The sequence below is a fragment of the Aptenodytes patagonicus genome, chromosome 9 (genome assembly GCF_965638725.1).
Source record: "Aptenodytes patagonicus chromosome 9, bAptPat1.pri.cur, whole genome shotgun sequence".
NCBI classification, from domain to species: domain Eukaryota; kingdom Metazoa; phylum Chordata; class Aves; order Sphenisciformes; family Spheniscidae; genus Aptenodytes; species Aptenodytes patagonicus.
The window spans coordinates 9,488,717-9,506,011 of NC_134957.1; positions in this window are offsets into that span (position 1 = coordinate 9,488,717).

Consider the following 17,295-nt stretch of genomic DNA (forward strand, 5'->3'; position numbering starts at 1 on the left):
CAGAGGCCGAGCTTTGGGCAGCCAGCCTGCTTTCCCTCGGGGTGCAGCAGAACCTGCGGGCACTGGCTAGCGGGTACCCGGTGGGATGCCCACGCTTTCCTGCTGCCCCAGTGACGGGGACAGTGGCTTGTGCCAGTCCTGCGGTGGATAAGAAGCAAGCAAGTACTCTTGTTTCATTTTGCACGTCCTACTTACTGAAGTAGGTGAGCTTGGAGGAAAAGAAATGGCAGTTTGTAGAAATCCAAGTGGATACGAAGATGAGGTCATCGCTCTGTTGCAGTCAACAGCAGTTTCTCCATCAGGTTTAATAAGGTGAGGATTTCATTCTCTAAATCTTTGTATAAATTTAACGTGCTGGATAAATGGTGGTAGTTATAATTAGTAATGAGAACTATGGAAAACCAGGCCAGCTGAGCAGTGAGGCGGCGGGGTCATCCGCGGAGGATATGGAAGTTAAAGCACAGCAAAGCCCTCCTGCTGCCCCGCTCTTCTTCCAGAGGTTTTCCCACCTATGGCAGGTGGAAAGCAGCACCTGTAACTTGCTGGAAGTTGAAATCTAGGTAGGATCTTACGGGATCATCCTGGATCTACCGGTTCTGCTTCAAGTGTGCCAGTTCGGCTCAGCTGCCTTTTTTCGTTGAAATCTAATACCTCTCCTATGGTCCAGGTCTCATAAACAGATGATGTGTTTTCTTTTAATTTCTTCCTTGGACTTTTCAGTCAATGGGCCGCTGTAACCGACAACGTCAAGGCAGAAAACTCAGTCCTGCCCTGGCTGGTTAAACGTTGGCAGCACCATACCCTCTGCCATCCCCGGGGCTCTGGCTGCAGAGCCCGTTCATTATAACACAGACGTTACAGCACTTGCTGATTTATTTTTATTTAGCACACCTCATATTTGTCTTCTAGGATTTGCATAAAAGAAACTTCTTTAATAAAACAGAGCGACCATACAGGAGTTAAAGAGAAAAACGTAAGAAAAAAGGCTGTTGTAGGAAGGTCTCTTGCACATCCAGCCCCGCTGCCTTGCGTGTCACGGGAAATTTGTCAGTCTGACACGAAAACAGGGTCGGAATCATTCAAAGAAGAGAATATAGCTCATCTTTCATTAGAGATTTATTTTGAAGATCCCTATCTTGGCCTTAAATGAACTGCAGGTGCCAACTCGCCGAGCTGTCCTTTGATCTTGGGAGCCAGCTTTGTCCCGTTTTCCGCAGAAGGAGCCTCTATTTTCACGTCCACAGTGAACGGCTGGGACACGCACCGCACGAGCACGCGGGCACTCGGCTCCGTAATCGGAGGTGCGCGGTCTGGTATCCGAGCGTTCAGAGCCGTAATCCATGGGAACGAGGGAGCCGAGCCTTGCACCAAGAAGAGCATGGCGTTACGTAAACCAGGCTGGAAATGATCCGCGCTGAAATACCACGAGAACAAGGTCCTGCAGGAAGAGCCTAATGAAACCCAGAGCAGTAAGCACTGGGAGTCCTAGCGCTCTTACCCATGAACAACCGAAACAAAACAACCATCTTCCTTTCATAACTCTCTCCCGGCGTGCAGCTGCGAGCCTGGCGGTGAATTCGGGGCCGATGGTGTCCTGCCCGCGCTGGGCTGCCGTGAGCCGGGTCCGACCCGCCGCTGCGGTCTGTACGAACACGGTGTAGAAACATTGTGCAGAAACAACTGGTTTAGAGGTGTTGGGGGACACATGCCGATGACTGGAAGACGTCTTGCTTTGTGTTCGCAGAAGGGGCCCCGGTTTGTGCAGAGGTCGGCGGCGGTTGCTTGCGTGCCGTGGTCAGCTCCCGGGGACGTCGGTGGTGGCCACGGCGCCAATCGATAAATTAAGAGGGCTCTACAAAGGCACCTCACCGGCACATTTTCTAAAAGCCAAATATATTTTATGGAGCGGATAATAATTGCTCCATACATCTTTTACAGCCCATGGGGTAGGCTATGCACATCTTAAAAATGATCCAAATGCATGTTTGGACAGCCAGCGGCGTGAATTGGCTTCGAGCCGTCGCAGGACATCAGATGAGGAATATGTGCTGTAGAAGCTCCCCAATTAGCGCACGTGTGGGTTAGAGCAAGTGGTTGTAATCTACGGGGCCAATACACCTCGCTTCCAGCGGCTCCGGCTTTGCAGCAGGGTTTATGCTAGGGATGGAGGCATGCCTTCAACCTGGAGAGCCTCGTGCGGGTCGCAACCCCCTCAGTGTTATGTAGATCGGCAGCGCTTCGCCTTTTATCCATAGAAAGCTCCAGGCATAACTTAAAATTGCTTTATAAACATGATTCAGTGCTATCACCCCTGGGTTTAATCCAGGAGAAGGGCCCGCGCGCTGCACAAGTCGGGAGCCGCCTCGGCTGGGTGCGTGAGCCGGCCGGGAGGGACGTGCCTGTTCCCGGGGGGTCTGCAGGGGCCGTGCCGCGCCCGCACATCGTCCCGGGGAGCTGCTGTCTTCGGCGCTCACCGACCGTTTTCCGTCGAACTTCTTTGGGCGGATATTTTGTTGGGGCAAAAAAATTGCCTTTTCAATTTCCCCTCCCATGCTGCGGAGCATCATGTTTCCGCGTTCCCTGCTTGGCCTCGGCTCGTCCCATCAGGAGCATCAGCGCTGCGGGAACAGCAAACCCCCCGCAGCCACGTGGGCTCCCAGCCCTGGTTCTCATTTCCAGCCCTGTCCGTAACGTCCTGGTGCGACTCGCTGGGCGCTGCCCTGGCCGCCCTCGCTCCCCGCAGCCGGCACCCGTCCCCTCCCCAGCTGGGACCCAGCCGAGCCGGGACGCCCAGCGCCGGCTGCAAAGTCTCCAACCTCAGCATCCTGGGGCGTCCTTGGGAGAGCAGCAACGTGCCCAGCGGTGCAGCAGCAATGGGGTGTTATTGACAATATTTTATTTACAGTTATATGTATTTTAATATAAATATACTTAAGTATATAATATATAAAAATATATTAAAAATTTTGTATAATGCGGTTGTAGGTCACATTTTTTAAAAGAGGAGGGACTCCATGGTGGATGCTGAAGGCCCTATTTGATGTCCCAGCACCCAGCTGCCCCCAGGGGCTGTGCACCGAGGGTGTCCCTCAGTGCGGGTGCCACCGGCTGCCCCCGCAGCCGCTGCTGTGTCGGTGTCTCCCCCGCGCCGGTTCTCCTCTCCCTCGGCGAGGCCGGCGGGTGCAAAACCCGGCAGTTTTGGTTATTGCCCAGTTGGAGCCCTCGACTCTCCGGCTCGCTTCAATCAAGATTGACATGACAAAACCACCGGCTCGAGCTCATTTTGGTGACCGCTTGCACCGGGACCCTTACGAGTTTCATCAAAAGCTTGGGTGATTTTAGGGTCTAGGTTTTTATTCATTACAGCATTGGCTGACGAAGCCCATTACATCATCCGTTTGGAAGAGAAATTCTCTGCAGCTGCTTGTGTGGTGCGAGGGGTTTTGTTTAAAAAATAAGACAGATTTTTGTTTCTTTCTTTCAGGGCAATTTTCCTCCCAATTGCTGGAAAACTGTATGCTAAAAGGCTTAAAAAGTGGCAAGGAAAAGGGCAGCGCGCAGCACTTTGAACCATTCAGGTTTTTTTAATTTCCTTTCCAAAGACCTGGGGGGGGGTGGAGGGGGAATAGCCCCATCGCCCCGCGCACCCAGCGCGCCCAGCCAGGCGTGAAAAGCAAAGCCAGTGTCATGGCAATGGCAGATGGCACGAAGCAGGAGGGAGGGCTCCATCCCCGACCTCCGGACGGACCGCGCTCCTAATTAGCTCCGGAGCAGAGATTAATTAAACCCGGAGGTAAGGGAAGCGATGACTTTTCCTCGGCGGGTGCTTGCAGGGGAGAGTGGGCAGGGCTGGGCTGGGATGGGGTGCGGGAGCGGGGCTGCCCCGGGGCCGGACGGAGCCAGAGCCGGCGCCGGCCCCATGTTAATGCTGGGAAATCAATTTCATCTCGCTCAGCCCTCCTGCGCTGCCGGGGAGCAGGGAAACTACGCCAGCTACTCCTTCGTGTTCTCCAGATGACCACGGGCTGCATGAAATGAAATAAAATGTGGCGTTGCAAGGAAGTACCGACGGAGAGAGGCAGCGTCTGGACTCTGTGCCGATGACATTAAAACGTGACATACTCAATGATTTAGCATTGCGACGGCACCTAACTATTCGAGGCACCGACTTGGGCTAGCCCGACGTCAGAGCCGTACCTTTTCTTTCCTCCTCATCAGTTGTTTTGGAGTATTGTCTTATGCTACGTAACCTCATTTCTTTTAATCCACTTTCCTTGGTTTGCTATGAATGAAGCAGTTGGACGTAAATTATTTTTGTTGCTGTCGAAATGGGTGCAAAGCTCTCACAAAGCGAGATTTACAGAGTGAAGTGCACACAGAGTACTATGAAAAAATATTTAAGTAAGTTCTTCATTCACTGTAATCAAAAGAGCACTCAGGGAAAAATCCATAATTTGATAGCCGTGTGTCACTGGGTGTCACCACTGCTTTTAGACTTCGCCTGGAAAAACGCAGTTAATGACAGCAGGACCCCGCTCCCGGTGAGAAGCACCAGCCGGTGGCTCCAGCCTGGGGCCTGGGGGTTCCCCACCCGCAGTTTGACCGCTCCAGCCTGCGTCTCGCTCGGTGCCGAGCCTGGAGCCGGCGAGCGGCAGCACCATCACGCGCGTCCCCCTCCGGCTCGCAGCGAGGTGGGGTCTGAACTTGGCTCTGCTCATCCCTCCTGGGCGCCCGCATCCAGGCAGCTCCCACCTTCCCTCACCTCGCCGCCTGTCCCTCCCCTGGTCCCTCCCCGGGACCTGCAGCATCCCCACGTCCCGAGCTGCGGGGCATCGCGTGGATGGGCCCCCCGCGTCCCTGGGGGCCAGGCAGAGCCGCTGCCCCCCATGACGGTGACCCCAGAGCAGGGTGGACAAGCGTCGCGGTCCCACATCCAGCCCCTGCCAGGCCCAGCAAAGTGTTTTCTCCATCCTCGGGAACAGCCTTTTTTGCAGCGGCACCAGCGGAGCCTGCAGCAGCTGTGCAGCCCCTGGGCTTTGCAAGCCCTCGATGGAGCAGGGGCTCTGTGCAGTCCCGAGGCCGCGGTGCGGGTGAGGAGGGTGGCAGGGTGGGTGGCAGCGGGGAGGCGATGGTCCTCCTCGGTATGGCTGCACCCAGCCAGGGACAGGGCATCAGTGCTGAAAAGGACCCGGCTGCAGGCTGCCTCGCCCCCCGGTTCGGTACCACCTGCCAAAGCTCAGGGAGGTTCTTGCTTAAGGATTTCTGGTTCCGTTTGAAAAAGACACCGTGTTTATACGTGACTCTCTGACAACGGAGTATACCCAAAGCTCAGGAAGCAAATAAAAAAGGGAATTTGACTTTTTTTCTTTTTTTTTTTTTTTCTTCCAAAGTACGGCTTAAAATCCACGATTGGAGGGAGCTCACGACGTCGCTCCGAATGCTGGGGCTGGTCTGGCAGAGGGGCGATGCTCCAGCTGGGCAGGTCCCGCACACGGGGCCGGGGCTGCCGCCGGACACAGCCCTGGGATCCCGCACGGAGCTGTGCTCCGCGGCCGCATCCTGCTGGGGCTACTGCAGCCTGCCTTCCTGCTGTGCATCCCCCGGTCTTGGGGGGGGGGGAAAAAGCTTTTCGACAGAAATTATTGCTGCGCTTTGAAAGCGGGATAGGTGCTGGGGAATAGAGCCATTTTTATTCCAGAATAAAAATGCGAATTGCAGCAGAGGAGTCAAAAGGGAAGAGCATTTCTGCAGCCCCCAGCGCCCTGAGCTGTAACTTCGGACACACTCTTGCCCAGAGATCAAACCAGCTCATTTGGAAAAATCTCTTTCCAGAAGCGCCTGGAGCTCGGTTGGGGCAGCTGGGTGTCCTGGAGCGGCCGCGGTGCTGCTGACACCGACCCTCGCTGCTGCTGGGGGGTTGTAGCCGGATCGTGCAGGGGGGCTCGCCCACGTTGCTGTGGTGGCTGCCCTGGAGGCATAGAACCACTGCAGCAGCCCCTCCGTCCCTGCCACCCTCCCACAAGCCTTGGGGCTGACCCGAACGGAGGGGAAAAGAAGGAATGACTTGTTTGAGAGACCTAAACGCCAGCTGGGAAAAAGGCTGATGCTCCGATTTCCCTCTCTGGGTTAATCCTGGTTCCCCCACCATCGCAGTCCAACCCTGGGGGATGCTCCCACCTGTAGTTCACGCCAGGAGCTGGGCTGCTCCAGCAAGCACCCGCGGGGTTGGAAACCCTTGGGTGTTCAGGGTGATGGGACGCATCCTGCACCCACCCGGCCGTGCTCGCGCCCGGGGAGCTGCAAGGACAGAGCCCACTGAGGCGGGAGGGGAGGACGGCGGAGAGGCTGTGACGAAGGAGAAGGATCGCAGGGAGCTCTGCAAAAGGAGCTGGATTTACCTTGGGAGAGGGACAGGAAAGCAGGGAAGGGCGATGGCTTTTTGGGGAGGGAGAGATGACGGTAGGAGTCTCCTTATTCTCCCCTAGGAGGAGCCGAGTGAAGCAGCAGAGCATCGAGGAAGCGCTTTGTTATTTAAAAAGTATTTATCTTTGCAGCGGCTCCTCGCTGCAAAAACTAGAAGTCCAGACTTGCTTACACAGCCACATCTGCCGGCGATTCCTGCCGGGGTGTGCTGGGGTCTCCTCGGTTTTTATGGGCGGGCTGAACTTTGCCAAACAAATGGGAAAAATCGTGGCTCTGCGGAGCCTTCAGCACTTATTTACCCATTTACAGTCAGATGCTCTGTACCCAACACACACAGAATGGTTGGGTTTTGCATAACGCCGGCTGTCTTTTTGCTTGGCTTAAAATAGCTCCGGCTCTGGATCTCCCATCACCCGCTGGAGCACCAGGTACATCTCTCCATCTGAATCATTATCAAAGTCCCTGGGGATAAGTATGATTTTCAGAATAACATCGACCTCTTGCAGTGTATCATCCGGATGATCGCAAACTCAAATGTCACCAGATCTCTGCTTCCTAGCTGAAAGGCCAGACAATTTTAATTTCTTTTTTGTCCTGGATTAGTCAAGGCTTGCTGCAGGGCAGAAACAGGGGTGCTGTGCTTTCCCGTGGCCTTACGTTTTACCCCATAAATGCTCTTCGCCTTTGACAAGCAGGAGAGGAGCCCGACAGGATGAATCCTGTTTGCTGCCAGGGTTTGACCCACCGAGGAGCTGCCGGCGCTGCTCCAGCTCGGCACGGCACACAGCCTTGCCCGCACCACGGCGCGTTTCCCATCAAGGTTTCCCTGACATAGAGACGGTCAGAGTTACTCACTCCGGTTTAAAAAGCGGCCAGGATTATGGGAAAACTTGGGAACATTTCACCAGCAGCGCTGTGGCTAAACCACCGCGGTCCCAACCCAGCTGGGATGCTCGTGGGATGAAAAGAGCCTGGGAGAATCACAGAATCATAGAATAGAATCGTAGAATCATTAAGGTTGGAAAAGACCTCTAAGATCATCGAGTCCAACCGTCGACCCAACACCACCACCCACTAAACCATGTCCCTAAGCGCCTCATCTACACGTCTTTTAAATACCTCCAGGGATGGGGACTCCACCACTTCCCTGGGCAGCCTGTTCCAATGTTTCACCACTCTTTCAGTAAAGACATTTTTCCTCACGTCCAATCTAAACCTCCCCTGGCGCAACTTGAGGCCATTTCCTCTCGTCCTATCGCTTGTTCCTTGGGAGAAGAGACCGACCCCCACCTCGCTACAACCTCCTTTCAGGTGGTTGTAGAGAGCGATGAGGTCTCCCCTCAGCCTCCTTTTCTCCAGGCTGAACAACCCCAGTTCCCTCAGCCGCTCCTCATCAGACTTGTTCTCCAGACCCCTCACCAGCCTCGTTGCCCTTCTCTGGACACGCTCCAGCACCTCAACGTCCTTCTTGTCGAGAGTTTGGCATTCCCAGATAAACCACTGAATTTCCACCCGTTCCTCCTATTTAATGAGGAAACGATGGCGAAACAAACGGGAGGGAGGGAACAAGCATGGAAACGGCGTTTGGGACTGTTTGAAAGAGATTAACACTATGTCCGTGAAAAATATTTAGCAATAATTAGTCCCCCGCTCATTGCCTTGAGCTTCAGATATTAATACTCTGGATCTCACATCTGTCAGAACAACTTTCAGTTATCAGCAACGATAGGGTTTTCCTGCTCCACAGCAAATGCATATTAACTTCTGTCTTGTATGGTCTTTGTGATTTTTTTACGAAAAGAGAATAAAGACAGAGCTGACAGGCAGTGGCACCGAGGGCTGGGGCTGAGCGTGGTACGGCAGATGGGGGGAGCCAGCAGCAGCTCCTCGCTATCCCCAAAGCAGCCTACATCTGCTCCTAATGACGGTTTTAATCGCCCGATTTATTTCAGTTACTGGAGTAGGGAATCGTAGTACATTATGTCAGACGAGTGGGCTCTTTCTTTTCCTGAAAAATAAGACCCCCCAAAAAAGGAGGGGGGCAGGCAGGCTGATTGGCACCACCGCACTAAGCCTATTTACTATACAAAGGGGATTTAACTCCAAATTTCAAGCGCAATTTAAGGCTAATGCTAAACATGAGAATGGTGCTAACATCACGCTATTAAGAAGTGGGTATAAAATGCATTGGAAGTCTAAGTCGCTGATTTCTTTTCCCTCCTTACATTGAAAAAACTGCCCTGTAATTGTACTGTGCGCGAGGTTATTTTTTTAAAATCCAAACAAATAAGGAAAGACCCAGAAAATTGAGGCAGAGCTTGGCTGCCAGCCTTGCCCTCGGAGGCAGATCAGGTGCGCTCCCCGGTGAGCACGGGCAGCATCCGCCACAGAAACGTCCATTAAAGAGAAGAAACCTTCAGTGGGGGCAGCCGGGGATGCTGCCGGCCGGGGGGGACCTACAACTTGCTCCTGGCTTGCCTGTTTCGCAGCTGCATCAGCGAAGCCAGGATACCAATTAGCTTAATCATCCCCTTTTTGGGTTTAGAGATCAGAGGCGGTTCCCCACTACATTCCTAACAGTTATATTAATTTTTTGTTGAACATGGTGCTTCAACCACTCACTTTTCCTTTAGGAAAGGCATAAACCAGCAATTGGGTTTCTTTATGGGACCGGCTGGCACCGAGGTGGGGCTTGGCTCGAATCGAGCCGAGCGTGGCCGGGAGAGCCCCTCTGCCTCTCGGGGAAGTTGCAGAAGAAAGGCAGGGCCAGGGAAAGACAAGCAGAAATGCTTGTGAGGAAAGCGTTGGCTTGGAAAGGGATGCTTAGCAGAGATGCTTATTGAGGGATGTCAGACTTCAGGTGTAGGACCTCATGCAGAATCTGTCCCACTTTCTTCCCCTGATGTAAGAAACCCTCAGGACTTGATTGCTTACATCAAAAAGGGACACAGCTGGTGTCAGCGAGGGAATCCCGTCCGCAGGGGGGACCGGCCGAGCGAGCTGTCTGACGGCAGCAAACCGGAGCGTGCCGAGCAAGCGCTGCGGACACACGGATGACTGCAGAGATACAGGGAAACATGTGCCGGCTACTTTCCAGGAGGAATGCAGGGGAGGCTTCCCAAGCCGGGATGGGAGATGGCCCACGAGGGAGATTAAAATCTCAGCTGGAGTAGAAACTACAGAAGATGAGAGGTGCATCAGGAGATGCAGCTGCAACACCTCCGACTGGGACCGGTGGGACAAGGAGCGCGGGTCACGGAGAGCATCACTGGCCGGACATGGACATCACTACTGGTGATCATCCGCGATAACCCCAAGGTGACAGCAAGGTCCCAGGGGCTCAGACGGACAGACACAGCACCCATCTTCAAAAATGAGGAGCGGGAAATTACAGACCAGTCAGCCCAACTCCGATATCTGGGAAGGTAGTGGGAAAAAATATTAAACGGTCGACTTACAGAGATCCTGGAGATTAATAAAATGATAAAAAAGCATCCAGTATGGATTTGTCAAGAACAAATACCGTCAAAGCAAACTAATTTATTTTTTGACAGGATAGTTGGCCTAGTAGGGAAGGGAGAAGCAGTGAATGTATCGTGTCTTTTGAATGGTGTCCGACAGCATCTTATACAGCATTCTGATAAGCAAAGTAAAGACAGAGCATATATTTATATATAAATATACAGGGCATATCTTATAAATACACAGAGCATATATTTATAAAGAGGTGACAGCTCAAGCAGGAGACAATCACTGAAGCTGGTGCAACGTGCTCCGCTGAGGGGGAAGAAACGCAGGGGGCATGGACTGAGCCGCTGCGGTGCTGCTGCGGTGCTGCTGCGGTGCTGTTGCGGTGACGCTGCGGTGACGCTGCGGTGCTGCTGCAGTGATGCTGCGGTGACGCTGCGGTGACGCTGTGGTGACACTGCGGTGACGCCGTGGCGGTGGAGCACAACGTGCAGGACTTGGGAGGGTAACATTTGGGCAAATGTTTCCAGCAGATGAAGACGTCTGTTCTGGGTATCCAACCAAGCCAGGCTGTAAATGACCGCAGGGAAGAGGAGCATGCCTCTCGGCTGTACTCCGGGGCTGGAAACTCTGCGTTTGCAGAGAGCTCGCAAAAACCCTTACATCTGCTCTCTTTTTATTCCCTGGCTTATCAGGTACCTTTGGCAAGTTGGCTTTGTACAACATGCTCTACACGAGTAAGATCAGCCTCTTCTGAGCCGTAAAGATACCAAATGGCTACCACGTGTTGAACACCAAAATGCACGGGCACAAAGCTAGGGTTGAACTAGATGCCAGGATGGGACTTTGGTGTGGTTCTTTTGGGTTTGGAAGAGTTACGCCACGTCATACAAACTGCAGACCCAGTATTTTTAAAACAGTCAAGGCCTGCCCTGTCATACAAGTTGCATTTAATACAACATGGGCTGCTCAATGGCCTTTGGGGAGCGGGACGTTAGCCTCCATCGGCTGCGCGCCCTCAGCACCACCTGGCTTAGCACCTCCCTGGTGGGGCCACGTCTCTCGCTGGGAGGTGTCACGATTTCGCCCTCAGAAATAGCCCTTTCCACTTCGACTTAACATAACAAGGCAATGCTGCTAGGTACGGCCATGAGTTTGTACATCCACTAAACCCAGGAAAATGCTATTTCTTGCGGCGCCGAATGTCTGTCTCCCACTCTCACCTCCCTTGTTAACTGTGGCTCTCACCGAGTGTGCTCAGATGCTCATATTTTGGGTTGCTACAATAATTACGGCTGTTGCATTGGCACATCTGTCCCTAATCCCTCTCTGTCATTACAAAGATCTGTGCTGATGAGCCTTCGTACCATATCGGTTCCCAGAGAGTTTCTGAGACTCTATCCAAGAAAACACGGGTAATCGGATTGTTTCATGAATTTCCATGTGCTACGTTTAGTCCACTGAAATTAAATATGAAATGATAGAAACTTCATTTGATTTTGGCTTTCTTCCTAACTGGCGAAGTTCATTGGAGAATGCAAGTTTGCTTTGTCTATCTGCTGCTCTTCAAAGCCAGACATCTTCCGCACATTATCCGTAGGAGACCCCAGTTTGGTCCACAGCACTGGCACAAGGGTGCGTCCAGGGATGGGCTGGTGGCTCTCTCCCACCCGTGGCAGGAGTGCAGCTCAGCGCAGGGGACGTGCGGAGGCCAGTCTCCGTCCTGTGCAGGAGAGTTCGTCCTTCCCCTCCAGCTGTGAGGCTGTCACCGGCTCCATGACCTCCTTAAAACCTCAGGTGAGGGAAAGAGCAAAAAAAAAGATCCGTGTCCAACATCCTAGATGGAAGTAGATATTATCCTTCCCCATATGCAAGGAAACGTTCTCTTCCTCTTCATTGAAAGTGCTCGGACACACTCTTGTGTCCATTTATTTAAAAGACCAGAGATACCCTTCATTTCATCTTAATTGAAAATCATCCGCATCAGCAAGCGAGGGGATCTTCTACCCCAGCCTGGGAGGAAAAGGAAGGTAAAAAGGCCTGCAGAGATCATCAGTGGGTTTGCTCTCATTCTGGCTTAATTTCAGCCCAGAACAACCCGCTATTCCTGCCAATGGTACAGTGACGACCTAAGGCCGTTAACCGTCTCCCACAGAAACATGCTCACACGGGCTTTACTGGGAGATCCCACCGAGGCAATGCTTCGCTCCCTCAGGGATGCCCGGGTCTCACACCTAGTCCCGCTCTGCGATGGAGCCGAGCCGAGGCGGGACCCCGCTCACCCCTTGACGTACAGCTAAAGGCATCGGGGAGTTACACACGAACCCCGTTTATAACACTGGTGGCATCAGTTGGGGAGTTTCTTGTAGCGCTGGAGATTTGGATGTGTTCGGTTTCATTTCATTGCTGATAGAAATCCTATTTATTTTTATATCTGCATCAGAGTCTGGTAACAGGTTGAAAGTTCAGGAAGCTAAACAAAAGTAAAAAAAAAAAATAGGATCTTTCTTTTTCTGTTCCCTGCACACGTAAGGTTGCTTTCCAGTGCACATTATTTTATTTTAAGGTGAGATATTTTGTTGCCATAGTAATATTAATTCAGGTTTTGAACCGCTGCCGTTTTGGTTTTCTTCCAGGCTAGACTTGTCACAAACGGTCGGCATCCCAAGCCCCTTCCCAGAGAGCGGCTTCCCACGGTGGTGCAAAATACCTCGAAACTTCAGCTCCAGCCTGCACGAGGAGGTATCACTGACCCCTGCTAAGGCATGGGGGGGACCCGGGACCCCAGACAGCCAGCGGGGAGAGCCCCGCAGGGCGAGGATGGCCAGGGCAAAAATATTCCTCTGCTGGTTTCTTACCCTTTCTTCCCCAGCTCTCTCAGTAAGACTTTGAGAAGGTCCAGGATAACCCGGTGGCTTTACTAATTAGCGCTTATTAACAACACTCATCTGGCCGTGGTGCAGTTGTGCTCGGCGGTCCTCCTCCAGGCTCTGAGGTGGGCAAGAACAAACCCGCGTTTGCCCCAAAGAGCTTAAAAACTCTGTAAATCCTATTTGTTGCTACACAGGTGTCTCACTTCTTTACTCCAAGCCTAATGAATTTATTTTATAACTAAGAGGACTGTACTAACATGAAGACTTGAAATATGAGGGTCTGTAATGACGTTAAGAAAGACGCAAAGAAAAGGGATTCCTCAGTAAGGAAATATTTCTGCGGTCATTTGGGTGAAACGAGTTCTGTGAACGTATTGGAAATTAATATTTAATTGTATACATTTATATATTAAATATTTAAACAAATCGTATCATTAAGATATTAAAATATTTAAATTTAAATTGGAAATGCTTTTTTTGCTATAATTCATTTCATTAAAGCAGGCACAGCGTGCCACATATTAGCCTCAAACCTATTACATGGGTGTCAGACCACGCACATGACTGAGAGCCTGGGCGCTTGTTCCACTGCACAGGCAAAAGCAGTTCAAGCAAAGCAGTTTTAAAGGTGGGGTTTTATTTTCTTTTTTCTTTTTTAAAAATTTTGAATAAACCATTTCCAGATTAACAAATCAAGGCTACGTGCACGTAGAAGACCTGAGACCCATGTAAGCCTTCCAGAGATTGTTGCATCTGGATAAATCCAGCACAGATTAACGCAAAGCTTGCACGGCACAAAGTCTCCCTGAAACGAGCAGGATGCTCGTGACGCTGCTGTCCCCGGGAAAAGGACGGAGCCGGGAATAGCAGGCGGTAAATAACGAGCGCCAAAGTCAGGCAGAACGATTCGGTGGCGGAGGCGTGGAGGCAACGGTCCCGCGCTGTACGCAGTTATGTTGCATTTCTCTTTCGCAGAGGGAAGTACCGGAGCAGAGCCATTCCGGGAGCATCAGAGCTGCGGCACTTTCTGCGGTTCGTAAGATTACCCGCGGCTCTCCAGCTCCCTGATAGAAAACCCTCTGAAACACAAGGCTGTGCCTAAACACAATAGCAGTCTAGAATAAACCAACAGCCGTAACAATGAGTTTCTTTGCTTTTATAGGTTTTAGCGAAGCCCATTGTGCTGTTTTAACACCCTTTTTTGTATTTAGATTTCTAATGTCTTTGACTGGGGGAAGGGTGGAAGGGGCAACCAATTTAATGCGATAATCCCCCTAAGCCTTGCTTAATGCAGTCACTCTGCTTTGCGCCTGTGAATTTTATAGTGGTATTTTGGGTGGTTGCAGCACTGCACTGGAAAATGTCCCATCATTTATTTTGCAGCTATTCGAGGGAAATGGTTCCCAGTGCCGGGCGGCCTGTTCATTAAACCCATATTGTCAAACGAAACGAACTCTGTCACCCCAGAGGGGGCTGGTCCTCAGGGCTGCCATACCGATTCCTGGATAAGGTAGGTCAGAGTCTGGGTGCAAATCGCCAAAATTAATCTTAAACCACGAGAAGGAGACTTTTGCAGTTGGTGAAAAATCTCATTTTTGGCTGAGGAGGCGGGTGGGGCTGCAGGGAGCAAAGTCCCCAGCTCGGGGATGCCTGCGTCCCCCCGGGAGGGTGCTGGTGCAGCAGGACGGGTCCTCCTCGCTCCCCAAACGTGACCGTGGCTCACGCCGTCTGCCCTCAGGGTGGACGGGATGAAAGTGCTGCAGGAGGAAAGCGCCAGCAAAAGTTTTTGTCCTGTTGCTTTCTTCTCCCGACAGGGAGGGAGTGCTGCAGCATGGGCTGTTTTTCCACATGCTCGTAAGAAAGACAAGACAAGACTCTTATAAGAGTATCGGAGCATCTCACGAGCCTCTGTTCTCCTTAAATTCTTCCGCCGGTGCCCAGCTCCCAGCATTTCTCTGATGTTTGCTCGAACGTGATGCATTCAGCCAGCAGTGATTAAAAACCTGTGCCAAGAGGTTAGCATCGCTCTCGACGGGGTTTTTCGATGCCCCAATTAAGGGTGCACCGTATCTCCCAAGGAAACGCTCCTCGGCCGTTCTAGAAGCATCTCAGAAAGAGTCATCGCAAAGACAGAAAGCACAAATACAAGGGCACGGGGGGCTGGTATAGTCGATAGGCAGCAGCAACAAAGTCAAGATGGGAAGAAGGGTTTGGAAGAAAGGTCAAGGTCTGAAAGATGTTACTTGAGGCAAACTAAGTCACCCAAACAGGAGAAAGGAGCGAAGAAAGGAAAAAAAAAATAAGAGACTGAGATCAGCTAGACTGCCACAGAAACAGAAGAGAGAAAGGTGTCCAGAGAGACCTCAGAAAACACATGGAGAGAAGAGGATCCTCATCAGGAAAATGGCAGGATCCTTTAGACTTAATGGAGCATGTGAGGAATATACAGGAGATGCTTTTTTTCACCTCTACAGTCTGTGCAATTGCCTTCCACGCTTATCTCATGATAATCCAGCGATAAGAGTGAAATACCTCGGGAAAATAAAGACCAATGACAGAATTCTGTCTTTATGGCCACCGTTTGCCTTCACAGCTTCACCTCACATCTACTGGCCTTGCGTGTTATTTTCCATCAGATACCAGCCCAGCACTCAGCCACACGGAACTCGGGGACTTCACAAACTCTAAAGAAAAACTCTTTTATTGGTGTAAAAGAAACGAAAGGGAACAGCCAAAAGCCAAGTACTTGCAGGTGCTGAAAAACACTTCACCGGGGATTAAATTAAATCAGTCCTTCTATCGAGAAAAGCTTTAAGGGACCTTCCAAGAACATAAGTCATCTCCAAATGGAGATGACAGAGAAAAGATATTCTAGCAGGCCACATCTCAAGCCCTAAGAAGTTAAGGCCAAAAAAAATAAAAAAAGGGAGATTCTGAAAACTGAACTCCTGAGGATATCAGAGGAAAGACTTTTCCCTAAGGTAAGAAGCTGGAAGGCTGCAGGAGAATGTCTATGTCCACTAAATGATGGAAGTAGGAGAACTAAATGAGATATGTGGGTCGCTGTTTACTACAGAGGAATTTATGGAGGTTTCCACGTTAAAGCCTTCCTTGATGAGGGACAAGATGGAGAAGTCATCTCAAACGGAAGATCACTAGAAGAGGCTTTAAACTGAAGAAATAAAAATAACGGGAACAAAATTCCTGTATGGGACAGCATTTCAAGAGTTCCAGAAAAGTGCTCAAATACGACATTGTCAGACTACTTAACCCTGGTTTGAAACCCCTTGTCTAAATCAGGCCTGAGATTTAAGGAGTAGAACGACAAATGCAACTAAACTTTGATGGAGGCAAAATCGTGCAAATCCCTCTGAACACACGGGAACGGGCTCTGACCTACTATCGCTCGCTGAGGAGATCGTGGCACCGCCGCGCTGACATTTTCATAGAGCTACGCGCAGCACTCAGAGGCAGTCGGAAGGCAAACAGGCCGTAAGGAATTATTAGGGAGGACACGGAGAACAAATAAAAACAAGCGCTGTTACAGCGCTGCGGGAGCCCGTGGTGTGCCCACGTGCTTCAGCCCTCTCTTCGCAGGATGGATACCCAGAAAAGGTGGAAAAGCACAAGGGGAGGGAGTAGTGGTGTGCAAAAATCACCTTGTGGGGTTCAGTAGAGTTGGGCTTGCTTATCTGGAAGCGATGCCTGAAAGAGAACATGACAGGGGTGCATAAAGAGCACGGTGAAGGGGGACGACTGCTCCGTGATTTGGTTTTGATTTCAGCATCCTGGTGTTACGGCGTGACTCACAGAGCCCGTTTCGTTCTCCCCAGCGTTGAACCGGAGCATTGGTTTCATTAGTGACTTAGAAAGTTCATTTATAAACTCACGCTCCTGTGGGCAAACTTATACAAGACAGTTTTCTAACCCATCACCTCATCCAGTAATTTATATTTAATTTCTATTTTTTTATAAGACTGTATTTACGAAGTATTAATGAGCTTATTTACAACATTTACATGTTATGGTTACCAATAAACATAAAAAATACCTCAAACCATTTTTAAACTTCTCTTTATTTCAATAAACAAAAGCTGCACTTTTAAAAACTCTTGTGAACCCTGTGCACCCCTTCACAAAAATAGCTAGTATTTTGGTAAAACTGATGAACAGAATTAAAATGTAAAAATCCTCACAACTTAACAGAGAAAGAGTGTGGGATACATGGGGAGATAATTCTATTTAAGCGATACACTTAGCTGAGGGAGCTCCAGTAAAATTTGCATGTCCAGCTATGGAGGGAGAGAGGTGATGAATTCCCAGTCGCAGTCGGACACTGTGTGCCCGGGCTGCAAGGCTCCCAGAAGTAAAAAATGCAGGATTGGGCCCTAAAAAACCCCCCAAAACACAAACCGAACAACACAGGATTGCTTAGAAAACATTTAGCAAGATTTGAAGTTGCTGAATCAGCCCCACCGGGAAATATCAGGTGGTATTTCGGGGGTGAAAGCCCCTTTGTGCACCGCGACCC